The sequence below is a fragment of the Pteronotus mesoamericanus genome, unplaced genomic scaffold (genome assembly GCF_021234165.1).
Source record: "Pteronotus mesoamericanus isolate MK-2021 breed Mesoamerican mustached bat unplaced genomic scaffold, CSHL_Meso_final contig_256, whole genome shotgun sequence".
In the NCBI taxonomy this organism is placed as follows: domain Eukaryota; kingdom Metazoa; phylum Chordata; class Mammalia; order Chiroptera; family Mormoopidae; genus Pteronotus; species Pteronotus mesoamericanus.
Window position 1 is genome coordinate 5133653 of NW_026555108.1, and position 10727 is coordinate 5144379.

At 42.4% G+C, this 10727-nt stretch overlaps 1 pseudogene; it reads left to right on the forward strand.

The window, feature by feature from the left end:
* The first annotated feature begins 6640 nt into the window (after window positions 1-6640).
* Window positions 6641-6858, forward strand: LOC129071140 (uncharacterized; annotated as a pseudogene).
* Window positions 6859-10727: the final 3869 nt, after the last annotated feature.

Sequence of the window (10727 nt, forward strand, 5' to 3'; positions counted from 1 at the left end):
TACTGTGCACTCAGCTTTTATTGAATGCAGGTTCACCCTAAGTAGAACATCAACATATGTTAACATCCTACTCTCTAACAATCTAAGAGAAATATAACACACACACACACAGAGCAATCAATGGGGGATAATGAACCCAAGTCCCAGAGCCTCAGCCTACAGGTCCCGGAGACAGCACAGTGGGCAAGGGAGTTGTGAGCATCGTGCAAGGAAGGATCTCTGGAGCCAGGCGGGCAGCGGGCAGATGCAGTCCCCAGTCCAGCAGGGCAGAGCCTCCGGTGGCTGATGCCAAGGGAGATCAGCGTGGCGTGGAGCAGCGTTCTGGCGTGTGGAGCTCGGCTGTCTCAGCAGTGGTCTGGGGCCCACCTCAGTCATACCCTGAAAGTGGACCTACCTATGGGTGGTCCCGCTCCGCAGACACAGGTGTTCTGATCACATGTGCAGATATCTTAGGTGTGTCTCCTTGCCAGATGCGTCCAGCGTGACTTAGGTAGTTTCCCTCTTGAACCAAAGTGTCATAACTGACTGATAGCCATATTGGCTGACATGAGTGACTCCACTTTGTTTTATAGACTTTATGCTACCTTGTTAGACCAATGCCATTTTATTGGTCCTACCCTCCACATTCTCCCTCTCTTTCTTCCCCCCTTCCCCTCTCTTTAAAAATAAAAATAAATAGCCCTGGCTGGTGTGGTTCAGTGGATTGAGTATTGGCCTGAGAACCAAGGGTTGCTGGTTCAATTCCCAGTCAGGGAACATGCCACAGTTGTGACCCAGGTCCCCAGTTGGGGGTGCACAAGAGGCAACTGATCGGTGTATCTCTTGCACATTGATGTTTCTTTTCCTCTCTCTCTTCTTTCCTTCCCCTCTCTCTAAAAATAAATATTTAGAAAAATAAAAATAAATAAAATCTTTAAAAAGTTAGAGGAGAGAGAACTGAGGCCCTGGAGAATAGAACAGAGTTGGTGGCCCCTTTTTCCTCTAATCCTCTTCCTGAATAGATTCAAAGTAGTCAGTAAAACTAAAACTGGATTGGTCTGATGATGCCTCACAATGGGGTAGTAGAGGGTAAGAGGAGGGGATGGCTCAAATTGGGACGGCTGAGTAAGGACAAGACTGAGCTAGTGAAAAAGTTAATCCTTCTTCCACTGCCTCCATGTCAGGTCCCCTTGCAGTGACCCACTGTCTCAGGCATTGCCTTTTCAGGTTCTTCTGAGTGCCTGCTCTTAGTTTGGAGTATGGACAGTGGATGGGGGCATGAAAATGGCTGAAGGGGAAAAGGAAAGAATTCGCTGCATTAGAAAGCTTCATTCTCGGATCACTACTTGTATATGCCCTGGCTCTTCTCTGGTCCCTCCTAAACCAGCCAGCATGAATGGAGGCCCCCTAACTGGACTGCCTAAGAAGTTAACAAATCCATTTTTATCCTATACTTTAGATACAATAGGGCTGCAATTTTTAAAAAGAAATATTTGCTAGGAAACCAAATGTTAAGAACATACAAAGGGCTTAATGGGTCAATTCACATTTCTTATCCTATAGTGGATCAACCAAAAATCTAACTGTAGGTAAATTTATCTGGTGCAATATACAGGGCAATCAAAACAAGTGAGAGGTCAGAGGTTAGACCAAGCTGCGTACACTTTAGCATGACGTAGATGTGGTGAGACTTGCAGACCCTGGGGCAATCATCTTCCCAGGCGGCCTCTGGCCTGGCCCCTGCTGCCTTCTACCCTGAGCTCTGGGCTCCCCAGACTCTCTCCTGCTCCCTGAGAGCAAAGAGCCCCAGGGAAACTCCACCCCTTCACATACTATCTTGATGTTTTTAGGACAGGTGTTCTGACAAACACAAATGTGTTTACGAGTCTAACTGGAAAAAAAAATAGATTCTAGACTGCTTCTGAAAATCTGGATCCTATGGTGGCTCTTTCTATTATTCTCACCGGCATTTCCGTTAGTGCCCTAAAGTGGCCATGTGACCTTGATGGCAAACGCCATCTTTCTAACAAACCTGCCTGCGCTGCCTCAGACGCCTCTGACGGCTGCTTGCGCTGCCTTTTCCTATTTCAAAGCCTTGAGACCGCCCACCGGGACCCCTTTTCCGTCTGAGAAGACCGGCAGGCTCTCAGGTCATTTGTGGAACAGATGTGATTGACACGATCTGGGTCTAATGAATGCTCGTCTCCTTCCCAGCTCAGATGACTAGTTCCGCTCTTTCCCAGCTTCTTTTTGATGACTCATCCCTGAAATTTTTCGCTCACTCGCTTTTCTCAGACTCGCCCCGCCCATCTCTTCTCCTTTCGTTCCTAGTTGTCCCTCACTCTCAGGGGAATGGGTTTTGTGAATCTGTCGGTATAGTTTTTACAGTGCATTTTAAACGTATAGAAGCAAAAAAGAAAAAATAAAAAGATCCGCGCAGGAAAGAGGAGGTTCATTTCCTTATAAGGAGCTTAACCTGTCACTGTGCTTTGAACTCTGCCTTTCACATGATGGGGGTGGGTGAGCGAGAAATGCCAGCAGGGCTTCTGCCTCTGTTTCCAGCTCAACTGAAAACGCTTTGCAGCTCTGAGTACCTAGCAGAGGTCAAGCTGCCCCACTCCAACGCCGGCCTCAGTGAGGGAGGAGTCCAGGCAGACAAATTAGGCTTCAAAGTTCCCAAACATTTTTGTGGGTCTCTTCGGCATCTGCATCAGGCATAAATGACCACTATGCCGGGGACTGCAGTCCTGAAGAGGAAACAGACATTGAGTCGTTAATAGAGGGGAGAGAGAAAGGGAAGCAAAACCAAGTAGGGAGCTGAGACTGAATTAAGAAACTGTCCTAGACCCCAGTCTCTTTAAATAGGTGAATGAATGGACTTTCACGGGGGCAAGAGTCCGTTGCCACACTGTGCCCATGCAGGTGCTCACAGCATGCATTCCTGGACAAGGTCAAGTGAAGCCAATAGATCTATAGTAGGAAGTTGGTGAGGAGCTGGCTAAATTTGTCCCCTTTGGGCACTTGTAGGCTAAATTGCTCTTTCATGCTCTGGCGATCTATGCCACAGCAAAAACCTGTGATGACACCTTCCAGTTCTGCCTAGGTTTAACACTGCCTTCCTTGTATAGGGTTTGTGCATAGTGGGCACAGGACAGATCCTGAGTGTCATACCAAAGGCTAAAGACTAGGAGACCACCCAGTCTGCAAGTGCTCTCAGACTCAGGCTCCTCATGGGAGGGAGCTTTTGCACTTTGGTATTGTGTCTCTGGGAGAAAAGAGTACTTTGCAGCTTGGGGAAACAAAGAAGGTGCTGAGAAATGTAGGCACCTTCCTTTGCTATTCCCTTTTAGCCAGCCCCGGTGCTCTCCCTGTGGAGGCCCCTTGGCTAAGTCCCATCTACAGCTCATTTGCATTGTCCAGGCTTGCCCCTCCGGCCTCTGAGTGGAATGTAGCCAATGACCAGGAAAGAGACAGCATGCTTTCTGCCCCTGCTGGGGTGAACAGTAAGGGGAGACACAAGTCCTCTCCACCTTCCAGCTTCTACCTCCTCTCCTTAATCTTTATCACAAAACAATTCTTAAACATTTCTCTGTGCCAGAGCTCTGTCTGTTCTCATTAGTTTACACACAGTCCTTATCCTGACAACCAGAGGCAATAAGGGTTGAGTGACACCGAAAATACAGAAAGCACATACACGTAGTGGGGGGAGTGGGCTAATGTGTAAAATGTGTAGTCCAGAGATGGTGACACCAGTGACACATCTAGGGGTCAATGCAATCTGGGGCAAAGGAGTCAGGATAAATGCATGTAATTGCGCTGGAAAGTGGGGGTGGGCAATTGGGAGAGTTTTAGATCTCGGGAGATTAGGAGAGCAAAGCTATTGGCTCTTGATGGCAAAGGATTCCTGAAGGAGGTAGGATGTCACAAACAGCTGAATTACAGAACCAAATGGCTACACGGTGTTTGCATCTGAGGTGGGAGTAGGATTAGCAGATTGAGTAGACTTTGATAAGGAAAGCTTGAATAACCTGTGACTCTCATTTCTTCTCCTCCTCCCCTCTCAACACACATTTGTTGGGTGTCAGCTCTGTCACAGATATTGGGAACATAAAAATAATAATGATAGCAAATAGCTCTTGAGTATTTGCTATGTGCCAGGTACTGTATTAAGCACATTATTTTATTTAAACCTCATATTAACCTTATGATGTAACTGTCATTATCAGGCCCATTTGGCACATAAGCCAGCTGTGGTTCAAACACATGAAGTGACTTGCCCCAAGATCATACAACTGGCTATAAGTGGAAGAGGTGATATTTGAATTTAGTCAGTTAGAGTCTAGAGTTCATGAATTTAATCAGTGTGCACTACATAATCTTTTAGTTGGACAATGATAGAGATAGGATGACTTTCGTGGCAAGGGAAGTTTGAACAGGGAGGGCAAACTAGTAGAAAGCAGGAGATCCTAAAGCAGCAGCACAGCCCCCAGCCAGCTATGTAGACAGGCAGGTAGAGGAAACATCTGGGTAACCAGGATGCAGCAGACACTCGCAGGAAGCGTGGACAGGCAGGTGGTCGGCAGCCAGGGTATCTGGTAGCCAGCGACAGAGGCTCTGCAATGGGGCCTGGGCTTCCAGAGCAGAGTGCCAGATGTCAGAAGGTCTGGCTAGAGCTAGATGAAGCGCTATTCTTGAGAAGACTAAGGCGCCAGACAGAGCACCAAGGTAGGACTAAGGAGCTGGAGACACCAGAAAAAGGGCCTAAGATAGATGCTTTTATACAAGAAACCAGTTAACAGTCCAGTTATCAGAGCTAGGAATCGACTCCATTCATTCACCCTCCTAACTAGTCTTTAAACGACACTTTTGTGCTCCCATTATGTTGCAAGTGCAATGTTAGGCACTGGGGTAAGATTGTCTAGTGGAGAAGACAGACCTGTAAAAAACAGGCAGCTACAATACTATGTGATTAATCCTCTATTAGAGGTACAAACAGATTATGTGTATGGAGGTGAAGAAACTAACTTTTCTTGGGAAAGTTCACAAAGAATATTAACCCTGAGCTGGGTCTTTTTTTTTTTTTTTAAGATTTTGTTTATTTATTTATTAGACAGAGGGAAGGGAGAGAGAGAAACATCAATGTGCGGTTGCCTCTTGTGAGCCCCCCATGGGGGACTTGGCCCATTACACAGGCATGTGTCCTGACTGGGAATTCAACAGGCAACCCTTTGGTTTGCAGGCCAGCACTAAATCCACTGAGCCACACCAGCCAGGGCTGAGCTGGGTCTTTAAAGAGGAGGAGAAAGTCCCCAGGCTCTGAGTGGTGCAGAGGATTTCAGGCAGAAGGAATAACACGGGCCAAGGCAAAACGTTTTGAAAGAGTAGGACACATTTGATGAACAATATGGAATTCATACTGGGGTATATGGTAGGGAGAGGTGGGAACTATGAGTCTAAAGGCCAGATTATGAAGGCGTTTATTAAAAGATTTTATTTATTTATTTTTAGAGAGAGGGAAAGGCAGAGAGAAAGAAAGGGAGAGAAACATCGATCGGTTGCCTCTCATACGTGCCCTGACCAGGAATCAAACCAATGACCTTTTGCTTTGCAGGATGATGCCCAAACAACCGAGCCACACCAGTCAGGGACACAAAAGCTTTTCTGGGTGAGGATAAAGAGTTTGGACATTGTCCCACAGGTAAAGGAGGGCCAGCTATAGTCTTCATGTTGGCAAGTGATTCAGTTGCATTCATGTGTTTTAGGAAGACTATGGGAAATAGTGCCCAGGTGCACTACAGGCAGGTAAACCACTCAAGAGGTTATTACAATTGTGCAGGCAAAAAATGATGGGAGTTTGCCCTGGCTGATGTGGCTCAGTGGGTTGGATGTCGTTTCGCAAAACGTCCATTCCTAGTCAGAGCACATGCCTAGGCTGCAGGCCAGGTCCCCAGTAGGGGGCATGCAATCACACATTGGTGTTTTCTCCCTCCCTTCCCTTCTCTATAAAAGTAAAGAAATAAAATATTTTTACTAAAATAAAAAATGGTGGGAGTTTGAACTAAGATAGTGACAGAGAGGATTAATTCAGGAAAAGAATTCTGAGGGAGAGTTGATAAGACTCAGCGATTGATATGGTGAGTGATGCAGAGAAAGGAGCCATGGACAACTCCAAAGATTTTTTGCTTGACACCTGAGTCTGTGGTGACATCATTCACAGAGAGATTGGGTCTCTAGGAGGAGGAACAGGTTTGACAGGAGGAGAGTTTGGTTTGGAACATATTGAGTTGGAGGTGTCTAGTGGTGTACTAGTAAATGTTTAACTAACAGCTCTGGCTGGTTGGGGGTGGGGGGAGGTAGAGAGACATTGAATTGTTGTTCCACTCATTTATGCACTCATTGGTTGATTCTTATATGTGCCCCTGACCGGGGATCAAACCCGAAACCTTGGCATATGGAAACAAAGCTCTAGCCAACTGAACTACCCAGCCAGGGCCGGTGGCAAGTTCTTGACTGGACCTTTTAGTCTTCAGATGGCTTTTAAAAGTCTAATGTGAAATTCCTTATGAAAACTTCCAGCAAAGCAAACTTTTAAAGGCCTATGTGGCCAATTATCATTCCTGATGCATTTATGTAAATAATCATGCTAAATCTAATGACACCTATGGCTTCTTGGCCTTTTGACTAAGATGAAGTGTAGTATCTGTTCTTATCAGTTTAATATCTGATACGTCCTCTATCTGAAGACATTATATCAAATGGATTTTTTTTCTTTTTTTTTTCAAATGAATTTTTGGAGCTGGGAAGTGGAATAGGAGCTTGCTCCATCCACTCTGCGCATTGACCCAGTATTGCAGTACCTCTGGCAACAGGGCAAGAGAAAAAAACAAATAAAATCTAATGACACTAGATTTATTTTGTAAACAGAAATCAGAAAGGTGGGAGTGGCCCTGACCAGCTGGCTCAGTTGGTTGGAACATTGTCCGTACACCAAAAGGTTGTGGGTTTGCTTCCCTGTCAGGGCAGGTATGGGAGGCAACCAATCAATGTTCCTCTCTCTCTCTCCCTCTCAAATCAATAAGTATGTCCTTGGGTGAAGATTAAAAGAATAAATAAAATTAAATAAAGTATTAGCAAGAAAAATTTATAGTGTTAGAAAAAAAAATCTACAAATCAATAATCGAAGTTTCCACCTTAGGAAACTAGAAAAAAGAGCAAATTAAATCCAAAGTAAGCAGAAGAAAAAAATAACAAGAATTAGAACAGAAATCAATGAAATTGAAAACAGAAAATCAATAGAGAAAAGAAATGAAAATAAAAGCAGAGTCTTTGAAAAATTCAATGAAATTAATAAGCCTCTAGCCAGGCTAAGAAAAAAGAGAAAGGACACAAACTACTAATATCAGTAATGAAAGAGGGATTATAACTACAGATCCACAAACATTAAAAGGATAATAAAGCTCTGGCTGGTATAGTTCAGTGAATTGAGTGCTGACCTGCCAACCAAAAGGTTGCTGGTTCATTTCCCAGACAGGGCACATGCCTGGGTTGCAGGCCAGCTCCTTAGTTGGGGGTGTGCAAGAGGCAATTGATTGATGTACCTGGGACCTGATACTCACATTGATGTTTATCTCCCTCTCTTTCTCCCTCCCTTTTCCTTTCTTTAAAAGTAAATGAATAAAGTTTTTTAAAAAAGAATAATAGGGTGGGGCAGGGTAAAGTGGTGGCAGGAAAATGGAGACAAGTGTACTTGAACAATAAAAGAATAAATTTAAAAGAAAAAAAGGATAATAAAAGAATACCATGGACAACTTTATGTCCACAAATTTGATAACCCAGATGAAATGGACCAATACCTTGAAAGACACAAGCAGCCAAAATTCACACAAGGAGAAATAGACAATCTGAGTAAGCCTATATCTACTAAGGAAATTGAATCAATAACCCTCTAAAATACAAAGCACCAGACCCAAATGGGTTCACTGGTGAATTCTACCAAACATTTAAGAAATAAGTTATACCAACTCTCTATAATTTTCTCATAAGATAGAAGCAAAACAAATATCATTCTATGAGGTCAGCATTACCCTAATACCAAAACCAAAGATATTACAAGGAAAAAAAAACCTACAGACCAATATCTCTCATGAACATATATGCAAAATACTCAACAAAGTATTAGCAAACTCCAACAATATATAAAAAAAATTATACACCATGACCAAGTAGGGGTTTTTATCCCAAGCATGCAAGGCTGGTACAATAAATTAATGTAATTAACCACATCAACAGTCTAAAAAAAATAAGAAAAATCCCATGATCATATTAATAGGTGCAAAAATGTGTTTGATTAAATCTTACACCCATTCATGATAAAAATTCTTAGTAAACTAGGAATAAAATGAAACTTCCTCTATTTGATAAATAATATCTACAAAAAAACCCTACATACTTTATGGTGAGAAATTTGAAGATTTTCCCCTAAGATCAGGAACAAGGCAAGGATTGTCCTTTCTTACCACTCCTTTTCAACATTGTACTAGAAGTTCTAGCTAATGCAATAAAACAAGAAAAAGAAAAGTTATACAGATTGGGGAGGAAGGAATGAAACTGTCTTTGTTGGCAAGTGATACGACCATCTGTGTAGAAAATTTAAAAGAATTGACCAATAAAAGCTCCTGGAACTAATAAAGCAACTATAACAAAGTTGCTGGATGCAAGATTAATATACAAAAGTCAATTGCTTTCCTAAATACCAGTAACAAGCAAGTAGAATCTGAAATTAAAAACATAATGCTATTTATATTAGCACCCCCCAAATGAAATATTTAGATATAAATCTAAAAAGATATATATATATACACACACACACACACACACACACACACACACACATATATATATATATATATATAGCAAATGACAAAACTGTGATGGACAAAAACAAAGAAAAGCTAAATAAATGCATAGATACATTAAGTTCATGGACTGAAAAACTGAATATTGTCAAGATGTCAGTTCTTTGCAACTTGATCTATAGATTCACTGCAATCCCAATGAAAATCCCAGCAAGTTATTTTCTGGATTTTGACAGACTGATTCTAAAGTGTATCTGGAGAAGCAAAAGACTCAGAATAGTCAATACAATTCTGAAGAAGAAGAAAAACAAAGTTGGAGGACTGACATTACCCAACATGGAGACTTACTATAAAGCTACAGTAATCAAGACAAAAGAATAGACAAAGAGATCAACAGAACACAATAAAAAGCCCAGAAATAGGCCCACATAAATATGGTCAACTGATCTCTGACAAAAAAGCAAAAGCAACACAATGGAGCAAAGATAGTCTTTTCAGCAAATGGTGCTAGAACAACTGGACCTCTACATACAAGAAAAAATGAGTCTAGAAAAAGACCTTACACCCTTCACAAAAAATAATTCAAAATGGGTCACAGACCTACATGTAAAATGCACATCTATAAAACTCCTAGGAGATAACTTAGGAGAAAACCTAAATGACCTTGAGTATGCAATGACTTTTTCTTTCTTTTTATATGTGGTTTTCTTTCTTTTCATTTAAAATTTTCTTTTTTTCTTGTTTTTTATTTGTTGTTGGCAATGACTTCTTATATACAACACCATGAAAAATAGCAGAGTCCATCAAAGAAAGAACTTATAAGTTTAAAAATTAAAATGAGAAACTTGCTCTGTGAAAGACAGTGTCAACAGAATGAGTATAGGCTGGGAGAAAATTTTTGCAAAAGACACATCTGACAAAGGGCTGTTACCCAAAATGTAGAAAGAACTCTTAAAACTCGATAATAAGTGTGCTCTCCCTCCTGGATGCATGCCCATGCATTTCCCTCCTCCCTCCGTCCCCACAGGCATGCATCTCCTAAACTCTAAAGGTCCCCAGGAGACCTGCAGCCAGGGGAGCAATGGGCAGCAGCAGCTCACCCTGGGCTAACTCCCTGAACCTGTCCCCAGAGCCCCCTTTTCTTTGGCTCTTCGGTGAGCTGACAGCAGCTCCTCCTTGACTCACTTTTTCCAGTAATATTTCTAGAGATCCGAAGCAGCCCCGCCTAAGCACTCTCCTGTTGCTTCTTCTATCCTGGGCCCTTCCTTATTTCACTGCCCCCAGCTTTAATAAATGCACTCTCCCCCCCAAAAAAACTTTCCCTGGCCAGTGTGGTTCAGTTGCATGGAGCATCATCCCATCACCAAAATGTTGCGGGTTCAGTTCTCAGCCAGGGCACATACCTGGGTTGCGGGTTTGGTCCCTGGTCCAGGTGCATACCAGAGGCAACCAATCGATGTTTCTCTCTCACGTGTATGTTTCTCTCTCTACTTTCCTCTCTTTCTAAAAGCAATGAAAATAAATGTCCTCAGGTGAGGATAAAAAAACAACAACAAAAGCACTAAAATACCACTATGCACTCATTAGAATAGCCAAACTCTGAACACTGACAATGCCAAATGCTAGTGGGCATACGAAATGGAAGACACTTTGGAAGACAGTTGGGCGGTTTCTTACAAAAAACTAAAATACTCTGACCATATGATCCAGAAACGCCACTCCTTGGTATTTACCCAAAGAAGTTGAAAATTTATGTTCACTCAGAAATCTGTACCCAGATATTTATGGCAACTTTCTTCATAATTGCCACAACTTGGTAGTAACCAAGATCTCCTTCAATAGGTGAATGGATAAATAAACTGTAGTACATTCAAATAATGGAATATTATTCAT